Consider the following 26,391-nt stretch of genomic DNA (forward strand, 5'->3'; position numbering starts at 1 on the left):
CCTCCTGGCTTCCTCAGGCCTTACCGGTATGAGTGCCACCTCCTCCAGGAAGTCCTTGGCTCTGTGACTCCCTCTGTCCTACTCTCTCCAGTGCTATTAATGCCCACTCATCCCCTCCCATGTTGCTTCTGCTTGTGCTATTCTTGGCTCTGCCTCGGTCTGGCCTGAGTCCCTGTGCCCTGGCTGTGGCTCCCTTGTGTTCAGGTCTGTCCCCGTGGCTCCGAATGCTCCTGTCTACGACAGCCCCACCCATCCCTGCATGGGCAGTACCGTCATGGGAGGGGGTCCTCCTCTCCCGTGCCCCCACCCTCTGCCCATGGCTGCTCCCTGCTCGCCAGCTCCTTCCTGTGTGATGGGACGACCCACGGCCCAGCCTGCTGTGCTCAGGGGGGTGTCTGATGGTGCATCCCCTGCAACAGACATCCCTGCCTGGCCCTCATGGCCAATGGTCCCTGCCAGGTGGTGGCCCTGAGATCAGATGGCCTGGCACCGAGTGGTTGGCACCTGATCCTCTCTGTGCTCTGAGCCCTCCATGGCTGGGCATGGACCTGGGGGAGCCAGCCTGGGTGTGGCCAGTGGCCCCACAGCTCTGCCTGGCCTGGGGTTGACCCCAGAGGACACAAGATTGCTGCAACCCAGGGGGCCCAGGGACACAGCGGAGAGGCGTGTGTGCTTGCTGTGGGGGGCTTTCTTTCCAGGGTGGCGGAAGATCGCATCTCTGGGCTGCTCCTGCATGGCCTGGCTGCCCTTGAGCTCTGCTTTTGGGGGGCAGGACGTGTGTACATCTCACCAGGTACCCAGACATGCCCGGTGCTACCACCCCAGCTTCTCACCTGGCTTCCCCAGAAGTGGCAGGTGAGGCTGGACCACCTCCCTCCCCAGGGAGGCTTTGGGGCTGGAGCTCGGCCTGCCGGTGAGCGTGGAGATCCGGGCGTGGCCTACACTGCTGTGAGGTGTGGGTGGCACAGAGCCTGCCTCTCCCAGGTGACAGAAGAGCAGGTACTGATGGTGATGGCAGAGTTGGAACGTTCTCTGTCTTAAGGCTTCACACTGATGCTCGCCGAGCTCAACGTGAGGACGTTCTGCACACACCTGGGCAGCTCAAGAACAGAGAGCAACGGGTCAGGCGGGCCCGGGGCTCACGCCTGCGATGCCAGCACTTGGGGGGCCACGAGGGAGGGTGGCTTAAGGCCAGGAGTTGGAGACCAGCCTGGGCAACAAAGTGATAGCGTGTCTCAAAAACAAACGTTACCCAGGTCTGGTGGCACATGCCTGTCGTCCCAGCTCCTTGGGAGACTGAGGCAGGACGCTTACTTGAGCCCCAGGAGTTTGAGGCTGCTGTGAGCTGATGACACCACTGCTCTCCAGCCTGGGTGACAGGTGAGACCCTGTCTCTTAACAAGCGGGGGGAACCCTCTGGGTCAACACCTGATGGGACCTTGTGCCTCCTCAGGTACTGTTGAGGGGCCGTGGGCTCAGGACTCGAAGGACGTTCAGGAGATCGTGTTTTCAGTCCACTTATTTCTTTTTGAAGAAATGAAACAAATAGGAATTTATGCAAGATGACAAGTATGCTTTAAGAAAAAACCCACGGAGCTGAAGATCCGGTCTCCAGGGCTGGGCCCCCATGAGGGAGAAGCCGGGACGACCGGAGGGTCGGTGCGAGCAAAGTGCTGAGACCCGACTGCCTCCCTCGACCTTCCGTTCCTGCAGAGAAACCTGAACAGAGCACAGTGTTAAAGGAGTTGGTGTCACATCGGTGGGTCTGCTCGTGAGCTGTTAAAGGCTTGTGGGTCCTCAGAGCAGAATGCGGCAGGTGCTGGTAGAAGACACAAAACTCTAGTGTCTGTCCTAGCTGTGTCGTGGCAAATCTTGGTAAGTGGTCTGCTCCTTACAAAACAGTGAAGGAATCTGTCACGTTCTAGAATCGGCTCAAGTCTTATTTTGAAAGGGCCGGTGGTTCGTGTGTCCAGTAGCGGCCCAGAGTAGAACAACCGCTTCCAGCCCTCTCGGCGTCGCTGCTGTGGTCTCGGCCATCCTGAGTTCGGCAAAGGGAGACGTGGAGACGGTTCCTTGGTGCCAACGTCCTGGGATTTCCCCGTGGCCACGGGCTACGTCCGAGACTCGCGCTCTCCTCGTGGGACACAAAGACTGTGCTTAAGTAACTCAATCTGCTTTGCACTTTCCAGGCTTTGACCAGCTCAGAGCTTTCCAGAACTGCCCCGTGGATCGTGCTGGGAACGGGGAATCCGGCAACTCACGGCTCCGTCGCTGGTAAGTGCCCACGTTCAAGTACACGTCCACGGTCTGCCCAGCTCTGTGCCTTCCAGGAGCACACGCCTGCTGCTGTCCAAAGACATGCCCAGGCGTCATTGACAAAAGGACTTCGTAAAGTAGTTCCTGGGTTTAAAACTTCCATCCACTTGTGACAAACATGTTGATGGGATAAACTAAACTGACCTGCAAGTTCTTCCAAAGTTCATTTCCAGGAGGGTCGCTGGCTAAATGCTTGGGTTGATGCTCTAAATCTCAAGAGGGCCCGTCCTTGTCCTCTGTGACACTGTGGGCCGTGGGAATAACTGACGGTGGCTCTGCCTTTCCCGCTAACTTACCGTGAGCACCTGTACTTCCCTGCAGGTCGGGAGTGGGGTCTTCAGCCGGAAATCACGTGAAGAGCCTCCGACCACGGCGCCGGGCCCTGAACCACAAGCCTGTGGGGAAAGGACTCGGGCCATGGGCTGCCCAGGATCCTCCACCACCGTCACCGTGAAAGGACACAGGACAGAGCCAGGCCTTGCTGGATTCCTGGCTCAGAGGTGGCCGTGGACAGTTGGACCCACGGAACGCAGCCAGTGGGCTGAGACTCCATGGCGCAAGCCAGCCCATGCGCTAGTGCTCCACACTCTCCTCGTTCTGAGCCCCCACCCACCTGTCCTCAACCCCGAGGCCTCGTTTTCCCAGGTGCTACTCGTAGAAAGGAGATCAAATGTCTCAGACGGTTTTACGTTCCAACTGGCTCCCAGAACTCAAATGCCTCCCCAAATCTCAGATTGTAATGTACATCATAAGCCAATAAACAGCCTACAAGTGAACCACGATTCTGTGGACAGCTTCAATCAATTGGCCTTGGCAAAACCACTTGGGGACAGATTACGTCATTGTCTGCTAAATCTGGTCACTTTCTCTAGGCCTAGTTATCAGTTTAACATGCTGACTGCCACACTAGAAAACGTTTTCCCTGGAGTGTTTTGTTGCGTGGGGCATTTATTAAAACAAAATGATCCTCATTTGTTTATTTTCCATGCTGAGTTACAGGCAACGCAATCCAGGTTTTTAGAATTGTCAATGTTAATTGTAACAATAAGAACATCAAGTAAGATTTTCATAGACCAGCTGCAGGGTTTTGCTTCACGAGGCCCCGGGATCAAAAGTAGCCTGAGTTAAATACAACTCACATGGCAGTCAGTGTTAAAAGGCTTTCTTAGCTCCGTTGCCTAAATCCAACTTGTAGCCACAGGAGAAGCAGCATTCAGTTAGGTCTGATGAGCCCACTATCGAGGGACAAGGACTGGGTTGTGTGTAGAAATAAGGCCTCCGACGTCCTCCTGGGAGCCTGACCTGCCCTTGCTCTGACCTCAGGGCTATGGGGTATCCCAGGAAGGAGGTGCCCCTGGGGCTTGGGTCCCTGGGTGACCAGACACCCCTGTTTCTGATCACCAGGGCACAGAGCACACCTGACCTGGGTCATACCTGGGTGCTTGACCACACGTGGTCCTTAATTGAGGGCACAGTACCCTGCTTGTAGGCACATCAGAGACCTCCCTGTCTGAGTGAATCACTGTCACTCCCACTCCTCACGGTGGCAGATGAAAGGGTGCTGGTGCGGACGTTGCAAACAAAGTCCTGTCGAAAGGTTTCCTGTTCTTGACGCACAAGGATTTCTGGGTAGGCAGGGCCAGCCCTGTGCCCAGCCTCATACAGGAAGTAGATGAACTTTCATCCTCTGAAGGTTTAATCTCTGCCCAGATGACTCTGCCAAGAATGTTCCCCTTTCAATCCTACACCACAGTTTGTGCAAGGAGCTCTAGACAGCGTGGAATGACAGCGCCAGGAGTGCCGTGTGCTGTCTCCCTTCCCGCCCTGCTCTGCCACCACCCGCACGCCACGCCGTCACACTGTCCTCGGGCGGTACCTTCTAAGGGCAAAAAGAACTGCAAAGAGGTCATAAAGGTCTTTGAAGAGAATACTGTGAATAATCTTTATACCACTTTGAAACTAAAGGATATAAGATAAAATGAATGAATAATGATATTAGGAATTGTCAGCACATAAAGTAGTAGAATAAAAGTTTAAAACGTGAGGTTCCAATTACAAATGGTGTTATAACCTAATAATATTGCATATACTGCAACTACTTTCTAACACTGCCCATTGAGGGGCCCAGAAGCACCCCTCGGTGGTGAGGAGCGTGGCCACTGCTACTACTTGGTGTCTACACCCCCCTCCCCGCTGCAAGGGCTCCCAAGAAGAAACAGCTCGTTGCCGTCCCAGGAGGAAAGCGGGAGAGGAGCCGGAGCTGACTTTTCGCCCAGAAAGCAAGGAGGAGGCCAAGGCTCCTGAGGGCAGGTCCCAGGGAGCCACCGTTCCCACGAAGCCTCTGCTGGCCACCCTCTGGGGCAGGCAGTTTCAAACACATGACTGTAGCTCCTTGAGACACCGTAACCATGGTGACACTGAGAAGCTGCATCTATAAAGGGACAATAGCCGGAACATATGTGACAAGACACACTGACCACCATCAGCCCAGCAGTTGTTGCCTAACTCTCAGGGCGCGGCCGAGGCTGGCCCCTTCTCCAGCTAACGTCCTGGCCTGGTGGGACCAACGTGGATAAACCAGGCACGGCAGATATATTCCCCAAGCCCCTCGCATGGGAGCCCCCACCCCCACCGGCCAGCAGGCTGCATCAGCGCATCCCTGAGCCCTCCCTGTGTCCCTGCCCGGCTCTCCCGCCCTGCCTGCCTCCGAGTCTCTGCCAAATAGAAGCAGGGGGCCGACCCCACGGCCACAGGCTCTGGGGAAACAGCTCTGCGTGTCCTTATTTGGGTGGTCTGCACCGATTCCTGCCCCGTAAGGACAGAAGTGTTGCCAGCGTAGGTGATGACTAGCACGTCGCTACCTTACCCCGAACGTCGGCAGCTGCGGGGAAGGAATTCGGCGGCCAGACCACCCCGCACTCCTGACAGCAGCACGTAGCTTCCCGCGGGTGTCACGGAAAGCTGCTCCTTGGCGTCGGACAGAAGGACAGAGGCAGAAAAGCACAACTGGCAACTCTGAATAAAGCAACTGACTCGGGCAGGGACCTTTGGTGGCTGCTCAAACCATGAGGTGACCCGTGGTGGGAAACGGAGTGTCCGTGCGGGTTGCTGGCCAATTCCAGGGGAGCAGGTGCACCGACAAGGACACGGCACGGGCGGTGCCACGGTGACCAGGAATCACACTCGGTCCCGGCACCAGTGGCGTCGGTAGTCTTTGCGCCCTGATACGGCACCACATGGAGGACGCGTCACCTAGGGGCTTCTGGTGAAGACGCTAATGCTATCAACCTTTCACTCTTCCAGTTTGCAGGACAAGGGGACAAAGAAGTTACAGGAAACCTGAAGAAGCCATTTTAAAAATTCCGATTATAGGACTTCCACAGGACCAATGGCCTGGAGCCTCCAAAGGACAGTGACCCGAAATCACGAGGACAGAAGGTGGGGGAGAGGGATGTTTGTTCTGGAAACGGCAGAGTAGCTTGTGTGAGGATGAGACTCCGGGTGATGACATTTAGGAACGTGGCCAGACACGGGCCCCTGTCTGAAGGGACCGGGCAGCCGGTGACGGTCAGAAATCACAGAGGACGTTCCCCTTGCAAGGACACCAGGCAGGCGAGCGACACTCCCTACGTGCTTTTCCCAGTGTCCCCTGGAGAACAGGGTTCAATCAGAAAGCCAAGGTCTTCTCAGCATGAAGGGAAATGTCTGAATTTGCGCAAACAACTAGAAATTGAGGGGACACTCCTGGAATGGAGGACCCACAGGGGAAGACCCCTCCCAACCCTGCACAGGAGACATCTCAAAGCCACGTCTGTCTCTGAGCTGTGCACACGCAGGGCGAGCCTGCAGGGAGCCCAGTGGACGGCAGACGCTTCACGGAGGACGGCTGAGCAAAGCCTTGTGCACGGGCTCCTTACACGCATGAACGCTCTGTTCTCCAGTCCTCAGCGACATGCGAATGCAAACCTACAAAAGATCACCACGGTCCTGCAACAGTTAGAGTGAAAACACAGCCAGGCACAGTGGCTCACGCCTGCAATCCCAGCACTTCCGGAAGGCCAAGGAGGGCGGATCACTTGAGGCCAGGACTTGGAGACCAGCATGAAGACAACCACGTCTCCACAAAAAATTTCTAAAAATTAGCTGGGCGTGTGGGGCGTCCTTGTAGTCCCAGCTACTCAGGAGGCTGAGGCAGGAGGATCACTTGAGCCGGGGAGTTTGAGGCTGCAGTGAGCCACGATGGCGCCACTGCACTTCAGCCTGGGCAACAGAGTGACACCTTTCTCAAAAAACAAAAGGGAAGCACACACTCGTCAGAACGCTTGCTCGTGGGAGTGTAAAATGGCGCAGCCACCGTGCAGGCCTGTCCGGCAGTTGCTTGGACAGTGAAGCACATACTTACACTGTGACCCAGAAATTAGAGTCCGCTAATTACCTAAGAACGATGGAAACATGTTCACAGAAGGCGTCACAGGAGAACGGAGGCAGCCCAGAGCGGGGTTAGCAAACTCTGCCTGTTTGGCAAATTGGCCTCTGTCCGTTGTGAGTAACGGTTCATTGCCGCACAGCCTGTCCCATGTGGTTAGGTGTTGTCCGTGGCGGCTTTCATGCCCCCAGCAGAGCTGAGTAGTGTGACAGAGACCGAAGAGCCCACAGGCTGAAGCCCCGTCACCGTAAGCAGTTGTCAGGGCCTCTGCAGCAGCGTCTGCGTGTGACCCGACAGGGACCCAGGACCCCTGCTACATGAAGAGGGGGCACAGGCCCCTGAGCGCCTCTCCCCCGGGCCTCAGGATGGGCCTCTGCGCTCCCTTTCCCCGCAAAGGACCCCCGCCTGGTCCCTGCACTATGAAACGGTGAGACAGTGCTCTCCAGGCACCTGACTGGTGACAGGAATGACTCGCCACACCTGACAGCCCCTCCCATTCCAGGGGCTGCGCGCCTGGGTGAGGACCCCACAGCCAGAGAAACAACGTGACTCTATCTTGCATCTCAGTAGGCTGGTATTGTTTAGCTACCCAGTTAGCACCTGAAATAGATAAACATTTTGTGACTATAACCTACCCCTGGGGAGCGTCAGTTCCCTACCTTGGCTGGTGGCCCAGGGTCCTTCCTGCCCCATCTCTGGCCTGGGCAGGGCTCTGGTGGACAGTCACCATCATGGTCACCAGTCATGGGGAGGTTCCCAGCACTCACCCCGCCTGGTCCTGGCCAGCCCAGGCTGCCTCTGACAGAGGCCTGGGGTCTGTGCCTCAGCCCAGCCACCAGGGGAGGCAGAGGCTTGCAGAAGGTGACTGGAACCCACAGGCTGGCCCCAGGGAACCAAGGGTTGCTTCTTCCCTAGAGGTGAGGAGGTGAGGAGGGGCTTCTCTCCAGGGTGGGAGGTGACCCTGCCCAGGGAGGCCCCTGCAGATGGCAGATCCAGGGCTCACGGGGCCAGTGGGTTCGGGGGGACCCCATCCTGCGGAGACAGGGCCTCGTACTGGGAACCCAGATCTCCCGGGTGTCAGCCACACACAAGTTCCGTGTGCTCACCTGTGAGCGTGTTCCATTTAGGGCGGCGGAAACCGTCATTCCTATGCACACCCCCCTCACAACCACCACTGCGCCTTCTCTTAACAAGGTAACTTAGCTATTAAAGGGAAAACACGTTTGACTTGTCTCATTTATGATATTTAGCGTTTTCAAATGAGGGAATCTGGGCCACAACTATCAAAAATGCTAAGTTTGTGAACTTTAATTAGTAACTTTCTGCAGACAAAGCAGACACAAATAAACCAAAACCAAAATCTGTAAAGCCTCAATAAAGTATTTCTAGAAAATTCTCTCTTCTGTCATTAAACGGTAGGTTGATCTGTTCTTCTAAATGTTTTTCCTGATGTTTCAACACCCGGGATGCTGTGACAACGGTGACCCCGTTAGCTGCAGAAAACGTTCTCGTACGCAACGAGAAAGGGGCTGCGGCAGGAACTGGCCCACACGGGTTCCTCTGATGTGAAAGTGCTGGTCGGGCAATCCGCGAGCAGCAAAGATGACACCGCAAGACACACAGGAAAGTTGCTGCAAAATAATTTCCAGAAAGAAAAGAATAGAAAAACTGCCTTCCATGAAATGTAGGAAGGGGGCACAGAGCAGGGTGGGCGAGCAGAGCTCCCCCTGTGCTCACAGCAGCTCCAGTCCCCACATCACGGCCACGCTCCGCCCCCCCCCAACCCCCATTCCGGGGGAAACTGTCTTCCATGAAACCCGTCCCTTGTGCCAAAAAGGTTGTGCACCTCTGCCATCCAGCACACCCGCTAGGGTCATATGTGTTGGTAAAAATGCTCAATAAGGAAAGTGTCCGTGTGGAAATTTGTACTGTGACCAAGGCTGAATACTATGGACAGTCTCAAGGAATTCACCTAAATGCTCTACAGTCTAATCCCAAATCTCAGTTGTAAGTCTCAAAACAAAATAACCCAAGCACATCACAACCGGGTTTGAAGAAAACAGTAATATTCCGTGTCCTAAGCAGCAGGTGGCTTCCCTGTGGTCCTGCAGCACCCTGAACTGTCAAAACGCCGAGGCCACGTGCATCGTGCACGGCCCAGTGAAGGTCAGGGATGTACTCCGACGTCCCTTCTGAGCTGCAACCTGTTGTCCACCACATCTTTCTTAAGGGCACTGCCTGGGTGGGTGACGCTGAGCTTAAGGAAAAAACACGAGGGACACTGATGAAGAAAATTAATTTTTCAGCTGAGGTGGCGGGTGTGTTGATTAGGGTGACTGTGGTAACCGTTTTACAACGAATGCACACATCGCACCAAGTTGCACCCCTGAAACAGACACAACTCCTGTGGGTCAACTAAAGCCAAAAAGGTGGGGATCGGTTGTTAAAATTGACCTCTTGCATTTGGCCACTGATAAGCACTTGGAAAGCCACCAAGGCCCAGATTAACCCATACTCCCGCAAACACGGCTCAGACCCTGGCCTCTACCTGGGGGGGCTTGGAGGCTGAGGCTGAGGCCCGGGGTGCGTCTCCCATCCTGGTGACGACTGGCCCCCAACCCCGGGGTGCTCCATTGGTGGCGCAGGACCTGCCTCAACTTCCATCTTGCGCCCATGCTGCACGCACACCTGGTCCGCCGCGTCTCCACCTGTCCCCCGCGCACCCCGTGCCCTGAGCCTCCCACCACCACGACCCGGGTTGGCGTCCGGGTCCGCCTCGTGGCCCCCGCGGACTCACCGGGGCCGCCCCACCGCTGGACGCGCTCCAATGCCCGGTGGCCCCCAGGGAGGCGCCGGCTCCCGGGCACAGAGCACTCCAAGGCCGGGGGCGGGAGCACGAACGGCGAGCCGGGACTTCGGGCTGGTCGCACCGCGCCTCGACCTCGGCGGGACTCGTGCGGGGACTTGGCGCAGACGCGCGGGGACGTGGCGGGGGCGCCTCCCTTCTAGAGGGCGGAGAAGGAAACGCGCGGGGCGGGCCACGGCGACGCGGGCCACGGCGACGCGTCGGGGAGGGAAGGTCCGTCGCGCGGGTGGGGGGCCCGGTCCCAGCTCCTCTCCCGGCCCCGCCCCCGGGACCCAGCCCCGCCCCTGACCGCGCTCCTCTCTGCGCCCGGGTCCCAGGGGCTACTGGTGCCCCGTCGTTCCTTACCGGGGTCCCCACCCCTGGACTTTGTCGCAGGCCTGGACCACCATGCACGGGCCGGGGGCGGGATGGAGAGGCTGTTAGGGAAGATGCTCCGGGCGGCGCAGAAAGGAGCCGCGCCCGTGGGTCGGCGAAGTGGGTGCAGCAGAGGCAACTGCGGAGGGTCTGCGCAGGGGAGGGCGGTGTCTCAGGCGACCCTTGTCCTCTGCCGCCCTCCCCAGCCCCGCTCCCGCTCTGCTGCGGTCGGACTCCAGGGCGGGTTGGACTGGAAGATCCAGAGCCCCGGCTTTTGTCTGCTGGGCCCTTGGGCCCCTCCAGCCTGGGACCCCCGAGAACGGTTCAGGATGGGGCAGGGGCTCCTGCGGGCATCCGGGCCTCCGGCTTCGCCAGTGTCCGCACTGGGTAGGAACTTAATTACTGTTGGTTGATGGACCGATTGATTGGTTGGTTGATTGGATAAAGGAAGGAACCTTAGCGATCACTGCAGGCTCTTCCACTGGAGCCTGGTTTCCAGCTCTGTCCGCCTCCCACCGGCCTTTGCATGTCTTCACGTGCAGTCCTCACTCTGGGGTGTACCAGAACTTTCCAAAGGGCTCACGGGCATTGGCAGCTTTAAGGGAAGCAGCTTCTGTCCTCTCGGCTCCCATGTGGACTCTTTCCTAAAACCCAACCCCTGAGAAAGCCCCCAGCACCAGGGGTCCTGCAGGTTCCCCTGTCCTCTCACCTGGCACTTCCCTCCCCCACCTTTCAAAAGGAAGGCCCACCTGGCACCACCCCAAGGGCCCAGTGCTCCTAGGTGAAAACACCTCCAGGGGACCAACAAAAGACAAGCTGCAATTTGGTGTAGAACTGATGAAGTTTCCCTTCTGCAAGTCACCGCAGGTCCTAGGTAGGACTCAGTCTCTGTCAGCCCCATTCCAGTCAAGAACAGACTTGGAGTTAGAACCTGGATAGTTGACCCTCTTAGGACATACACATATACAGACACACACATATATGGTATCAAAGGTCAGTAATGACAGTGTCTTCACCTGACCTGCCAAGAAACAGCCAACTCCCGAGGCAGTGACCGAGCAGGAAAGAGCAGGGAGCATCAGGAAGGAAGTGGAAGGCCTCAGCTTAGTCCAGCAGGCTCCGTCGGGCCTGGCGACTGCCTTTTCCGGGTCTTGTCCTCCAGGCAGCACCGAAGCGAGATGGCTCTAAGGGCACTTGGGAGGACCTGAGGTCTGACGTTGGAAGGTTCACACGGCAGACAATCAAGACAGGAAATCCTGGAGCTGCTTGCACCCCCAAAAGTTTGAGCTGGAACCCCAGGAAAACAGGCTGAAGTCCATGTCAGTTCCTGTGGCTTTGGACCTCAGTCACTAGCAGTATTTTTATTTAGTAATACTGTATTATTAAAAGCCAGTATTTTTATTTAATAACGCATTTGTTTTCGTATCTCTAATCTATATTTTGTTTTAATTATGTTTATCTTATGTCTTTAATCGGTCATCCTAGTGCCCGGACCGAGCGTGTTTGGCTGGCTCGCAGCCTACGGGGACCCCGCGCCCTTCTGGAGGAGCCGCCATGGGGCTGTGAGGGCGTGAGCAGATGCCCGCCGGGCGCCAGGGCTGATCCTCAGCCTACTGTGTTCAGGGCCTGAGAAATGGTGTTCATTTAAAAGCCAAACCCACAAGAGGACACAGCTTTTGTCACAAATCTTAGGGGAGACTTATTGTCTTAGTGAGGGCCCCAGATAGGAAAATTATTTCTCATCTCCTTTGCTGACAGTTGGAAAATTTTCAAATTCACTCTTTCCCTGAGTATGTGGCCTTCTAGGTTACCCACTTTGTTTGGGCATCCTGGTTCTAACTCAGAACTTTCTGCAGGCCAGGGCCCTCCCTCTGGTCTCCACCACCAAAGCTCAGGGTGACTGAGGGTAGCAAGTTCCTCCCTGGCAGCTCCGCGTCCCTGTCAGCCATCACTTGGGTTTTCAGTAACTTCTTTGTTTCGGGGGAATTTCCTTTTTTTCACAATTACAGCTATGCAATAGAGGATTCTGTAATATTTCATTCCGAATTTCTAGTCTCAAGCGTTTTCAAGTTATCTGGCCTACTTTATTGCCAGAAAGGAAACAACCTCCTGGTGCGCAATGGTTTCGTCCCCGCATAGACATGCGGGTCTGCCCACTGACGACTCCTCCGCGTGTTTGCCATATTTCCAGTGGTGCACAGAACAGCCAGTGGCAGCCCCTTATGTCCCAGGAATGCTGCTCCCTCTGTGCCTGGAGGTACCGAGGTCACAGTGCCTCCCAACCGGGGAGAGACCTGCAGGGCAGAGAAGCCCAGGGCCAAAGACTCAGAGAGTAGTCAAAGGCTCCCTAGGGCAAGAAGACCTGTGTCATGAGACTAGGCCAGGAGGTTGGGGGCAGGGGACCCTGGAATGTGGTGTAGCACTTGCTGCCTGCAGAAAGCTGTAGTTCTGACCTGCAGCTCCCCGCCATGACGTCAAGGGGCAGCTCCCCGCTGGGGCCATCTAACACTGGGCAGGCGAGTCCGAATGTGGGATTCAGGAGTAGGAAGATGCCTGGTGCGTTCTGCCAAGGCTATGTGCTCCAGCCGGGCGTCATCTGTGACAAAGGCCATACTTCTGTGCACATGTTCTCGAGTCCCCTTTGGGGCTGGGCAACAGTAATGAGGGTGTCTTCACTGGGCTCCTTACCCCCGCGTTAACCACACAGTGTCCCATGTTATGCTACAGCCTTTCAGATGCAGACGGCCTCAACAAGCACTTAGCAAATTTCATCAGACTACTTACAGGATAAATTAGAGCTTAATTCAAAAAGGAAAGCATTGATTCAAACACCCAACAAGTACATCAGGTTGGCTATGGTGCAACATATGCATTCGTAAAATTCACTATCCTCTGCAAAATTGCACAATGGAAACCACAGGATTTGGGGGGAAGTGGGATTAGTGGCTCAAAATACTTCATCAGTGACCCATTTTAAAATAAGATAGGGCCAGGAATGGTGGCACCCCTGTTGTCCCACTATTCTGGAGGCTGAGGCAGGAGGATCACTTGAGCCAAGCAGTTCAAGGCTGCAATGACCTATGATTGCGTTACTTAACTCCAGCCTGGGTGACAGAGCGAGGCACTGTCGCAAAAAAGAAAAAACAAAAACAAAGATACAAACCTAATAAAAAGGGCAGAGCAGTTTTACGTGTTAAATTGTTAAGAAATGCATAAATACTACATTGAACATGGCACTGTGTCAGAAAAGGCCTGTGCTTGCAGAAATAGACATTGATCGGAAGGGTGTGCAGAAGGCGTGCAAAAATACCGCGAATCGGTGGGAGGTGAGTTATCTGGAATCCCTGGGACAGTGGGAACCCCACGCGTGTGGGTGTGGCCACAACCTAGCGGTGCACTGAGGTGGCTGGCAGATGTTTGAGGAGACCTGTGCAGACGTATTCCGTTTCTGTGTTCACCTAGCGTTTTTCCAAAACAAAGTAACAGATAAGCAGCCACAAAATTCACATTGTGCTCAAATTATTCCCTAATTGTTCAATTGTATTAGAAATTCACATTTTCAAACCAAGCATTTGCTTAGAACCACAGTTACGGAGTCCCCAACACGTGGTAGGTGCTGATCAGGCACTGCAGAGCAGCAGAGAGCAACATGCAGTCTCCACGCTCATGGCAGTGACCTGGCAACGAGGGAAACAAACAAATCGATGTCATTTCAGATCGTGAGAAGTGCTACTGAGAAGAGAAGAGCAGGTCAGGGTGGTTTGTGGTGGCATCTTTTATAGGTCGATGTCTTCGTTTCCTGGGGCAGCCACTCACAAAGTGCCACAGCCTTGGCGACTTCGACAGAAATTGATTCTCCCAGTTCTGGAGGCCAAAGTCTGCAATCCAGGTGTTGGCAGGCTTGGTGCAGTCTGAGAGCTGTGCCAAGAAGCTGATCCAGGCCTCTCCCTCAGCTTCTGGTGAGTTGGCAGCAATCTTTGCTCCTCCTTGGCTTGTAGGAACGTCACTACGACCTCCACCTCCATCTTCACATGGCGCCCCTCTGTGTGCATGCCTCTGTCCAAATTGCCCCTTTTAGGACGCTTGTTATATTGGATGAGGGGCCCACCTATTCCAGTATGACCTCCTCTTAACTACTTACATCTGCAGTGACCCTGTTTCCAAATAAGCTCTCATTCTTAAGGACTGAGGGCTGGGACTGCAAGATATGAATTTTGGGGGATATGCAATTCCACCTATAACAGTTGGTAAGGGAAGTTCTCTTTAAGTAGGTGACATTTGAGCAAGAGACCTGAGTAAAATGAGGGAGTGAGTCGTGCAAATGTCTGAGGGAACAGCATTCCAGGAGGAGGGAACAGCAAAAGTGAAGGCTCTGAGACAGAACACAGCTAAGCATGCTAAACAAAGAGTCAGAAGGTCATAGTGTCTACAAGGTAGCGAGGAGAAGCGTGGGAAGAGATGAGGTGTGAAACACAGAATGGTTCATCCCTAGGAAGCCAATCAACTATGAATCATAAAATTAACAAAGGAGAAAACCTTGTGAATTTATTAGACACCAAAATAATCAGCAGACATTCCTAATAAAAACTGTAAGACATAAATAGACCAAAACTTCTCCACTGCGATAAAGAATACCAGTTGGAGAACAAGACTATGCATTACATTGATGGTGCAGTGTACAGGCATTTCTGTTAGAAATGAAGAGAGATGCCTGCTATGACCCCTTTGATTCAGATGGTTATTTTTGGAGAGTCTAGCTAAAGCAATAAAAAGGTAAGAAAAGGAAATAAGCAATATACCCATCATTGTCTGCAGATAATATGCTTCCACACCCCAAAATATAATGAGGCGTTTTCAAACCATAAGAACAAAGCCTCCCTCTCTCATGCCCTGATCTCATACCCAAGGCCCACCTTTCTGCTCTGGTCATGGCTACAGCAAGCAGCTGGTCGTGCCGGAACAGCCTGGCTGCCCACGCCCCAGCTACACCCCACGCCCCCTGCTTTCTGGTCTGGGCTCTGCTGCCGTGCTTGGGATGCTTCTGGAGCTGTCTCAACCAAGCCGGCACTGCGCACACCCGCAGGTAGCCCTCGAGCACTGAGGGAGGGATGCCGGCAGGTAAATCAGGTAAATGCTCGCCGCGTCTCTGTGTCTGGTGGACAGTTCTGAGGTGCACGCGTCACTGTTCCTCAGAGCGCTCCCGCCCCAAGGCCAACTCAGGAGCGCACTCCAGCCTGGCTTTCCCCCTCCCTGACTCGCTCTCCCAGGGTCCCCATTCCCGAGCCCTGAGACCGCTCCAATCATAAACTGCAAGCGTATGTCCCACGTCACAGAGTCTGCTTTTGGAGGGAACCTGATTTAAGAGAGTGTCAGAAGTGGCCCTAGAAAGCAGAACATCAGGGTAGGGGAGATCACACACCCTTCAGACCCCACCGTGAGGACCTTATTGGTGACGGCCCTTGGCCTGTAGCACAGTGACAGTGGCTCCCCAGTGGTGGATTAGCATGCGGTACAGGTGGCAGGTGAAGCCCGGGTCTATGTGATAGGGCAGTACTATCAATATAACCGCATTGGAGCAACGGTGATAAGAGACTGTGGGGTTGACTGATTTTCATTAATGGCTTTAAAAGCCTCAAAAAAAAAAAAAAATAGTAACGGGCTCAAATTAGCCAACTGTCAGTTGGAGACACTCTGTGAAAGTCCAAAAGCCTCGTGACAATATGAAGAGCCACTGATCTCCTGCAGGTACGGGGTAGTTGACGATGAAAACCAGGCCCGGGATTATTCACATCTCTGAACGATGGGTTACTTCTCCCTTCAGCCACACTTAATGTACGGTTTAACCTATCAAAGAAAAACCATTTCTCACACGATTCTGACACCAGATGGGGGGTGGTGTCCCCCACCAACCAGTTCTCTGTCCTAAAATTCATTAACTACCCAGAGTTATCGCAGACCCCACGGGTTAAGGGCGCAGCCCCCCGAGGTTGCCCCCAGTTCAGAAGCCAACCTCAGTCCAGGCCTCCCGGACTCCTGACCGACCGGCTGTGAGTCAAGGGTTCCCACGACCCCTCCTCAGGTTCAGTAACTTGCTGTGAAGGCTCACAGAACTCAGGGACACACTTTACCTGCATTTACTGGTTTAGTATAAATGAACGGTGACGTGAAGGAGCACATGAGGGAGGCCTGGCAGGGTCCCTATGGCACGAGCTCTGTCCCCATGGGGCAGGGATGTGCCACACATGGATGTGTTCACCAAGCAGAAGCTCTCGAGACTCTTCCCTTCGGATTTTTATGGAGGTTCCATTACATTAGGCGTGCAGATCACCACTAGGATCAGCTCAACCCCAAGCTCAATCCGTCTTCGAACTCAGCTGTGGCTGAAAAGGGCTTGTCATAAATATCAGAAGACGCTCCTGTCACACCCCATCACTCAAGGAGTTCCAAGGCTTTTAGATGCTCTTGTGTCAGGAACCAGGACAAAGACCAAACATATATTTCTTTTTAAACAAAATATATTTTTTTTTATTGGAGATCCTAACTGTTTATGTTAGGTAGGTAGTTAGGATCTCGGCTCTTAAACAAAATATTTATATGGCTGTCCCTCCGTACAGAGGATTGCTTCCAGGATCTCCCTCGAATACCCAAATCCACAGATGCTCACGTCTGTGAAAAACCTTAGGCAAATTAAATTTAACAGAGTTCAAGTGGCCAAAGAAGGAGTCTGGAATCAGGCAGCCTCCAGAACCAGGTTCGGAGGGACCCCGGGCTGCCACGTGGTCGGTAACATTGACGGGCTGGCACGGCCAGGGTGTGGCAGCTGGCGTGGCCACAGCCGGCCTCTGCCTCAGCTGACCCGCTCTGCACAGTTGGCGCGCGTCACAAGAGGAGGCTGCAGCCTGTTTACCCAGCAAGTCGGCTCACAGTCCGTTAGGAATGGGGAAAGCCTTAGGCCCAACTGATTAATAAAATATTCATGGAGGCAGCTTTAGGCCAAACTTAATTTGAAAGTCCCTGATATAAAATGATGTCGTATCTGTAGATGACCGAGGTCCCCCTCCCATGTACTGTAAGTCATCTCTAGATACTTACGACACATAATACGATGTAAATACTATGTAAACAGCTGTTACTCTGGATTGCTTAGGGAATAATGACAAGAAAAAGGACAAGTTCAGAACAATTCTCTTTTTTCAAATATTTTCGAACCTCCGTTGGTTGAATCCATAAATGCAGGACCTGAGGACACGGAGGCCCGATTGCTTGTTTACATACATTATAGATATATGTTACTAACAAAAAGAGAAACAAAACCTCACCTGAAGAGGAATTCCTGGAGGACCCCAGCGGCCCCCAGAGTTCACTGCCCCTGCGATTCTTTCCTAAAACCTCCAGTGAGGCCTTCAGGAAATCCCCCTCCTGGCTCCCTCCCCCAGCCCTCCTCTGTGTCCCCACAATCCGGGTGCCCCAGGGCTCTCTACTGGGTGTGCCCATGTTGTGCCTGGGGGTCACAGGGGTAGTGGCTGGCGGAGGTGATGGGAGCTATGGGCCCTGGGGGAGGGGGGCGGGATTCAGGCCACCTGGAGCTTGGCGGAGGCAGGCGGAGGGGGAGATGAGGCCCAAAAGGGGCTGAGGTTTGCAGCCGGGCAGAACAGGCCACGCCCTCACCCCCCACTGCTGCTACTCTGCAGGCCCTGGAGGAGGGAAGCTTGGAAAATAGGCCTGTACAGGGGGAAGTTGGGGGTGTGGCAGGCGTGTCGCTGGGGGTACACATAGTATGGTGGTGATGGGAATGTTGGAAAAACGTGCTCAGGGCAGTTTTCACAGTGTGCGGGCTCAGTGCGCTGGGCCTCCCGAAACCCCAGCTGCGAGACCCCTCCTGGGCAAGGATCCCTTTGTGGTTTAAGCCCCAAGTACATATTTCTTATTATATCACAATACAATGTCACACCCATCAACGGGTGTTTTATATTAATTAAAATAGTAATTATATTTCCTACTTCTAGAAGTTTTTTGGCAGGGAGAATCTCTCTCAAATGACTGTCCAGAATTTATAGTCTACTGTTCCTTGATCACATTTTTAAGCTTCTGTTTTATTTCTCTAAACATATAAAACATAATTAACTTATATGCCTGATAATGCCAATATTGACTGCAGTTTAGTCAAAACCCCAGTTTTGTCTGGGGTTTCTGAAGGTTCTTACTCATGGTAATTTTTTCCTTGTGTGTTTTGCGACATTTTAGGCAACTGTCTGTATTCCTTCAAAAGTTATCTGTGGGAAGTTGTTGAAACCTGGATTGAACTTGCATTTCTCCAGAGAATATTTGCACTTACCCATTTTTAAAATTGATTTCTAGTTTTGTTACCTTGCAGTCTAAGTCTTTTTGGAAGTCAAGTTTGTAAACTAAAATAAAATCTTAAGTCTCCCCCAGCCAACTGAATGGACCCCCTCTTGGCCAAGGGAACCCCCCCAAAATAAACCCTTGAAGCTGAGTTGCTGGCCACAAGGAGAAGGGAGGTCAGACACGCCTAGCTATGCCCTGTCCCTTTTGGAGTTATTTTTGTAATATTATTACAAAAATCATGACAAAAGACAAAATCATTAACAAGCCTAAGGCCATGTAAGACCAAGTTAAAGCACACCTGCAGGTCATCCATTTACTGAACAGATCACTTGAGTCTGGGTGTATGTCGGGTGGCTTGTCTCTGATTAACATACTTAACTTAAAACATTGCAAACCCTTAGACAAAGCTTCATTTCTTTAACCAATTACAAATCAAAGAGTCTTTAAAGCCACCTATAACCTGTAATCCCCTGCTTTGAGATGTCCTGACTTTTCAGGCCAAATCACTGTATGCCTTCCATGTATTGATTTGTGACTTCGAGTGTAACTCTGGTCTCCCTAAAATGCATAAAACCAAACTGAGACCCAGCCACGGTGAGACCACCTGCTCCAGGCTTCTTGGGCGTGGCTCTCCAGGCCGTGGTTGCACATATTTGGCTCAGAATTAACTTTTAAAAATTATTTTACAGAGTTGGGTTCTTTTCCATTGACTGTTGTCTGTTATGTTCACGGAATGAATAATCAGTATTACATACTAAGGGTGTTTATAGAATAGAACATTCTGTGACTGACCACAAGCAGCAAAGTGCCAGGCGTATGCTGTTCTCAGTTAAATCCCACCTTTGAGCCCAGGCGCCGGGAGGCAGGAGAGTCAAGCTCAGTCACTCTGGGGCCCTGCCCCTGGGGTTGCGGGAAGAAGGGAGGTTCAGAGAGACTCCTACGCAGACTAAGGCAGGGGGCCGGCTCCCCGCTCTCAGCTCAGGCGAGGCCCCCCCCCCCCACGACGTCCTAAGGCCCCAGGCGTTTGCTTTAGTACGTGGCAGAGGGTGGCAGAGTTTACCCAGAAGACAACCCCAACCCCTGTGGCCCCACCACCCGGCCCTTCCCCTCTGGGGGGAATCGGGGAAGGCTGTGGGGTGGGAAAGACGACGCCCGAGGGACGGTGGAGGTGGGGAGGCCAGAGCCCGAAGAACGTTCCTATCTGCAGGGTCACCCCAAAGCTGGCTTGGCCCGGGGCTTTCCGGGTTTGCGCGGCTGTTGGGTGAACGGGCCACTCTTTCCTTTCTAGAAGTGACCAGGTGTGGTGGTGAGTTATGTGGCCACCCTACTGCTAGGCCCCGGGATATAGTCTTAACTTTATCCGGAGCGCACAGCGGGAACCGGAGGGTCTAAGCAGGAAAGCGATGCGTGACCTGCATTTTAGAAAGGCCTCTGGCTGTGCTAGCGAGAAGAGGGGGCTGGGGGGCCGGAGTGAAGGCAGGCGTGTGAACTACTCCAGGGTGTTGGATACATAGGCCCCTCGCTCCGCAGCTCCCTGGCAGGCTCCCCTTTGACGTGTCCTGCAGCCTGGGGGGTCCCCCCTCCCTGGAGGGGCCCCAGCCACGCAGCCCGGCCAGGCTCGACCTTGAGCAAGGCCAGGCTGGCTTCCCGCCAGGAGGCTGGATCTGAAATGGTGGAGAAATTCCTGCATTTCTCCGGTTGGCCAGGAAGGGATCAGGTTACCTTCTGGTCCGCAGACAGAAGGGGCTCCCCTTGCAAGAGAGAGAAGAGCCAGGGGCCGACCGAGAGGCCCCCGCTGGCCGTCAGGCGGGGTGTGGGACAGAGGTTGCGGGCCCCCGCAGCTCGGCAGGGCAGGCGGGCGCCCGGACGCGGGCCGGGGGCGGGGCGAGGGGGCGAGTGCCGGAGGCGAGGGACGGGAGGACGCGAGGCCGAGACTCTCGGACCTTGTCTCGGTGGCCGGGCGGGTGGACTTTGCGCCACCAGGGGCGGATTTGGGCCGGGCGGGGACAAGCCCAGGCGCGGCGAGGACGCCCACCCCTGCGCGGCGCCAGAGGCCGCGCGCCCGCCCCCCGGGCCCCTCCGCTGCCCGCCCCGCCCCGCAGTCGGGTCCCCGCCTCGCCGCGCGCCATTCCCCGCCGCGTCCGGCCATGGCGGGCCTGATCCCGCGACCCGCCAAGGGCTACCGGGTGGTGCTACTGGGCAGCGTGGCCGTGGGCAAGACGGCGCTGGCCACGCAGTTCGCGTGCGGCCGCTTCCCCGAGCAGTGCGAGCCGTCGGTGGAGGAGCTCTTCAGCAAGGTGATCGAGGTGAACGCGGCGCCCGCGCTGCTGGAGATCGTGGACACGGTGGGCGCCGAGCACCTGGTCACCCTCAAGGACCTGTACATCAGGAACAGCGACGGCTTCGTGGTGCTCTACAGCGTGTGCAACGAGGCCTCGTTCGAGGCGGTGCGGCCGCTGCGCGAGCGCATGGGCCGGCTGCGGGGGCCCAAGGCCGTCCCGCTGGTGCTGGTGGGCACCAAGGCCGACCTGGACGCCGAGCGCCAGGTGCTGACGGCGCAGGGCCGCGCGCTGGCCCGCGAGTGGCGCTGCCCATTCCTGGAGGTCACGGCCAAGAGCAAACTGATGGTGGACCAGGTGTTCACGCAGGTGGTGCGCGAGATGGAGGCCTTGGCCCCGCCCGAGGAAGAGGTCCCGCAGGTCCCCACCAACGCCCAGGATACGTGGCCATCGGAAAGATTCATCGGCTAACATGCAACGGTCGAGGTTTCACATGCTCCTCTCTTGTGATTTCTGAAGCTATTTCTACTCTGCCTTTTTAAAGAAAGTTACCCAGACGTAAACGATTGGTGACTTTTGTATATTAACTCAAACCAGTGCTTCAAGCTGTCTGCAGATCTTTCTTCATTTGGTGAAAACTTTGCAACTTTGTTTACCTTTGATAGTACTATAAAAAGAAGCCAAAAATCGCATTATTTTTTTCTTGTATGGAGAGAGTACTGCCCTTTTCTTCAAGTGGAACTTGTTACTGGGCTTTTTTTTTTTTTTTTTTTTTTATAATTAACACCTTCTGAGTTGCAGCCAATATTTGAATTGATTGAGGATTGTAACCTAAAGAGTTTAAGCTTTTATTCCACGGGGTTTTCGTCTTTCCCTCTCCTTTATAGCATTGAATTGCAGCAGTAATATTTTCCTCTCTGTATTTCTAAATATAGTTATGACATACATAGCATTGGTTTGAAAGGGATATTGTATACCCTGGGAGGGGAAAAAAACAACTGTGTACTCACACAAAGATAGCCCAGCTCTTTCTTTTTATAATTGACATTTAGTCGATTTCTGTGTCTGTTAATTGTGTGAAAATAAAATTACAAGTTTAAAATTTTTAGGATTTGTCTAATGTTTTAAATCTACAATTCCTGAAGTTTTCATACTCTGCTTCTTTGCTCTTCAGTTATTTTCCAGGAAACAAGTTGGTAACCAGAGGGGAAAAGCATATCTTCTGCTGTGTTTTTGCAAAAGTGCTTTCAGCAGCCAGTTTTTTCTTGTTTGTCTGTATTTTGTTGGAATACCTGCATAGTTTAACAGTGACACAGGTATGGAAATAGAAGCAAAACATGTAGGAATTTTTTGGCATGGTCTTCACATTATAACCGGAGATTTTTCTTGCATTGGTTTTAAAATGTTATTTTATAATTTTTAATATTTATCTTTCATATGAATTGTTTGCGCTTCTTTGTAGAAGTAAATGATGTTACCTCCCCAGCTGCTACATATTTAGGAACCCAAGTTAACCGTCTGAACATCCTTCTGAAGAAATAAGAAGGCTCAAAGCTTCAAGAAAGCTCAAAACTATGCCTGTGATCTGAGCTGGTTAATTTTCTTAAGGGGAAGTTGTTTACATAGTGATGGTTATAGAGGGCTCTGGTCATTTTTGTTTGTATCATATATGATGTTTTAATAGAAGGAAGGATTTTGCCTTAACATAGAAAATATAATTTAGAACCTAACAGTGAATTTGCCACAGAAGAGGACTAGGCTGGGACTGTACCTTGTCTTTTATCTCTTCCTCTCTCTCTGGGGACAGGTTGGGGGTTGGGACACTTACTTTTGAAGCCTTGAAACCCAGCTGACTCACTCCCTTCTGACTCTGTTTTCTGGGGTCCCTCCTGGCAAAGCCCTCATCACCTCTGTAAGGGCACATTTCAAACGCTGGGGAGGGTGCAGGGATACCTTTCTGGCCTCAGGTGTCATTGTCCAAAGCTGTCCCCTCCTGCTGGAGCGGAGGAAAACCAGGAGATTCTTCACTGAGTATTGGGCTGTGCAGGGGAAGCCGTGGAGAATAAGCAGTGTCCTGTTCCAGCCGGGACAGTGGGCCCCAGTGACCGGAAGCTGGGTGGCCCCTTGCCCCCAGCTGCCTGTGCCAAGGCCTCTGCGGAGGTCTTGTGTCCCTGGATGCCAGTCCCTCTGGACATCAGGCCTCAATCCAAGAAAACATTCCCACATAGGCATTTCTGCCTTTAGATTCCGGGGAGGAGCTCAGACACTCCCACTCAGATCCCTGTTTTCAGCTTAGAGCTCAGAGGCTTCCTGGCTGACTGGTGGGTGTGACAAAGGATCAGGCCACCGGCCCCTCCTATGCCCTCAGGAGTACTTAGAAAGAAGCTTTCTGAGTGTTTCTGGACATACAGACACATAAAATTCAAGACCTACACGATGAATTTTCTTTCTCTTCCTACATTTCTATTTTCTAACTTTTGTATGTTACACACAAATCCCCCAGTCCCTCTGGAGGCCCCGAAGGCCTAAATAACTCCCAAGTAAACTTGCGAGCGGCCAATAGGACTGCCCGTCACGGTGCTTTGGCACCTGGCAGCACCATGTCCAGGTGAGTGACATGAACCGGGCAGGTTAACGTGTTACCTTGCAGGTAGGTGAAATCTCAAGCCCTCCGCAGTTCTTGCCCCTGGTTATGGCTGAGCCTGCTCACGTTCACACCCCCACAGCAGGGGCCAGTCCTCTCACCGATGTGTGTGCTTTCAGCGTGCATTATTCAGACTGCTGGTGATGCTGAGACTTCTTTTGCAGGAAAATAAATAATATTTATTTTCCTCTTCTGTGAAATGCCTGCTCCTTTTGCCAGCTTGAAAACTGTCTGAAGCACCACTAACAATCCTTCCACAAAATAATGGGGAAAAGGAGAGGAAGAAGACAGCTTCTGTGTATCCACAGCACAGGACAAGGATGCTGCAGTCATCGCTTCTGTAAACTGGTCACGAGGACATAGTTAATTTTTAAATTGTGGTAAAAATACACACAACAAAATTTACCATCTTAACCATTTGTTAGTGTACAGTTCAGTCGTGTTAAGTATGTTCATGTTGTTGCAAATCTCTGGCACATTTTCATCTTGCAAAACTGAAACTCTGCTCATCCAACAACTCCCCATTTCCCCTCCCACTGGCCCCCGGCAACCACCATTCTACCTCTTGTCCCTATAAATTTAACTATTCTAGATGCTTCATAAGTGCAGTCATACGGTATTTGTCCTTTTGTAAATGGCTTATTTCACTTAGTGTCATGTCCTCAAGCTTCACCCATGTTGTACCATGTGTCAGAACGTCCTTTCTCAGTAAGGCTGAGTAGAGTCCATTCTACGGCTGGTCCACTCTTCTGTCCATGGACACTTGGGCTGCTCCACCTTTTGGCTGTTGTGAATAATGTTGCTATGAACACGGGTGTGCAAATCTCTTTGAGACCCTGTTTTCATTTCTTTTGGACATACACCCAGAAGTAGAATTGCTAGATCGTCTGGTAATTATATTTTTAAGTTTTTGAGGAACAGCTACACTGTTTTCCACAGTGGCTATACCATTTTATTAATACATTCCCACCAATAGTACGTGAAGGTTCTAATTTCTCCACATCCTCACTAACGCCTGTAATTTTGTTTTTTTTTTCATTTTAATTAATGAGAGGTGATATCTCATTGTAGTTTTGAGTTGAACTTCCCTAATGATTACTGATGTTGAGCATGTTCTCATATGCTTGTTAGCCATTCATATTACTTGTTTAGAGAAATAAGTCCTCTGTTCATTTTTGAATCTTGTTATTTGTTGTTTTGTTGTTGAGTTGTAGGAGATCTTTATATATTCTGGATATTATCTCCTTATCAGATATATGATGTACAAATATTTTATCCCATTTCATAGGTTGCCTTTTAAATCTATTAATTGCGTCTTTTAATGCCCAGAAGTTTTTAATTTTGATGTAGTGCAACTTATCTATTTTTACTTTTGCTTCTTGTGTTTTTGGTGTCATATCCAAGAAACCACTGCCAAATCCAATGTGATGAAACTTTCCCCCTACGTTGTCTTCTGAGAGTTCTATAGTTTTAGGTCTTACATTTAGGTCTTTGATCCATTTTGAGTTAATTTTTGTTCATGGTCTAATTCTGTTCAATTTCCTTTTTTTTTTTTTTTTAATTTTTTGCATGTGGACATGCAGTTTTTCCAACACCATTTCTTGAAGAGACTGTCTTTTTCCCTATTGAATGGTCTTGGCCTCCACTGAAAATCATTTGACTGCATGTGTGAGCATTATTTATGGGCTCTCTATTCCACTCCATTGGTCTCTATGTTTATCTTTATGCCAGTACCACATTGTTTTTACTACTGTAGCTTTGTCGTAAGTTTTGAAATCAGGAAGATCTCCAACTTTATTTATTTGTTTGTTTGTTTGTTTTTGGAGACAGGGTCTTGCCCTTCTGTCACCCAGGCATGAGTGCAGTGGTGCAATCATAGCTCACTGCAGCCTCCAACTCCTGGGCTGAAGTGATCCTCCTGCCTCAGCCTCCCAAGTAGCTAGGACTATAGGTGCATAGCACCACACCTGACTAATTTGTTTTATTTTTTGTAGAGACGAGGTCTCACTGTGTTGCTCAGGCTGGTCTCAAATTCTTGGGCTCAAGCAATCCTCCTGCCTGGGCCTCCCAATATGTTGGGATTATAGGTATGAGCCACCACATCCGGCCCCAACTTAGTTCTTTTTCAAGGATGTGTTCAAAATCACACAATTTTATAAAGTTGGAAAGGAGATTTATTATAAAGGGTTACAACCTGCAGGCTGGCCATCCTCACAGGCTGAGAAATGCAGCCTCCAGCAGAACTCAGAACAGGCACTTCAAAGGAGGAAAGGTGAGACAGGAATTTATGCTGAAGGGGGTTGGCTGAGTATACATATTCAACAGGTCACAGGAGGAGCTATGAATATTCGTGAAAGGGGTCCTAATGCATGTGTATTGAATAAATGTGCATGTTACATTTGACCTATGTTCACCTTGGGGTGGACACTTAACATTTAAATGTATTACAATTAGTCCCTATGTGTCAAAAGGTGAAGCAGAGACACACAGGCACTCAAATGCACAGCCTCTGTAAACGGGCCAGAGCCAGTCCCAGACTGTAGGACTGAGCCAATCCGTATAATAAACGAATGTATTAATATATATTATATAGATATAGACATATAATAATAATATATCTATCCCGTTGGTTCTATTTCTCTGGAAAACCCTGACTAATGCAGTTGTGATAGGTCATCCTTTTAATATATTGTGGCCAGAGTGGCCATGGGGGCAGGGCTGGGAAGCCCACACGCCCACCTGCCCTGTGTTGCCAATTTCCGTCACTGGCGGGTGCTAAGGTAAAGCCAGCACCTTGTTTGAATGTTGTATGAGATATTCATATATTTCTTTGACAAAGTGGTTGGGCTATTGCAGAGACGGTTGTGAGGTTTGTTGGGGTTCGTTTTATTTGGAAGAATGTTCACGTGACTAGAGCTGGTGCCTGTGGCTGTGTGGGGTGAGCTGCAAATCCACACAAATAAAAAACTTTTCAAATGAGCTATAAAGAAATTCCTCCTAAAGTTACAAAAGGTAAAAACTTTCAGGAAAGAGTTCTCATAGGCCACTATAATAAACAGACTATAAGAAAGTATTTAAGTCTTCTAGGTTATATTTTTGTACTAATGCTCACGCTACTTTTAAAATATTCGAGAGCTCAGACTAGGTAGCTTGATAAACA

The sequence above is a fragment of the Eulemur rufifrons genome, chromosome 2 (genome assembly GCF_041146395.1).
Source record: "Eulemur rufifrons isolate Redbay chromosome 2, OSU_ERuf_1, whole genome shotgun sequence".
Lineage (NCBI taxonomy): Eukaryota > Metazoa > Chordata > Mammalia > Primates > Lemuridae > Eulemur > Eulemur rufifrons.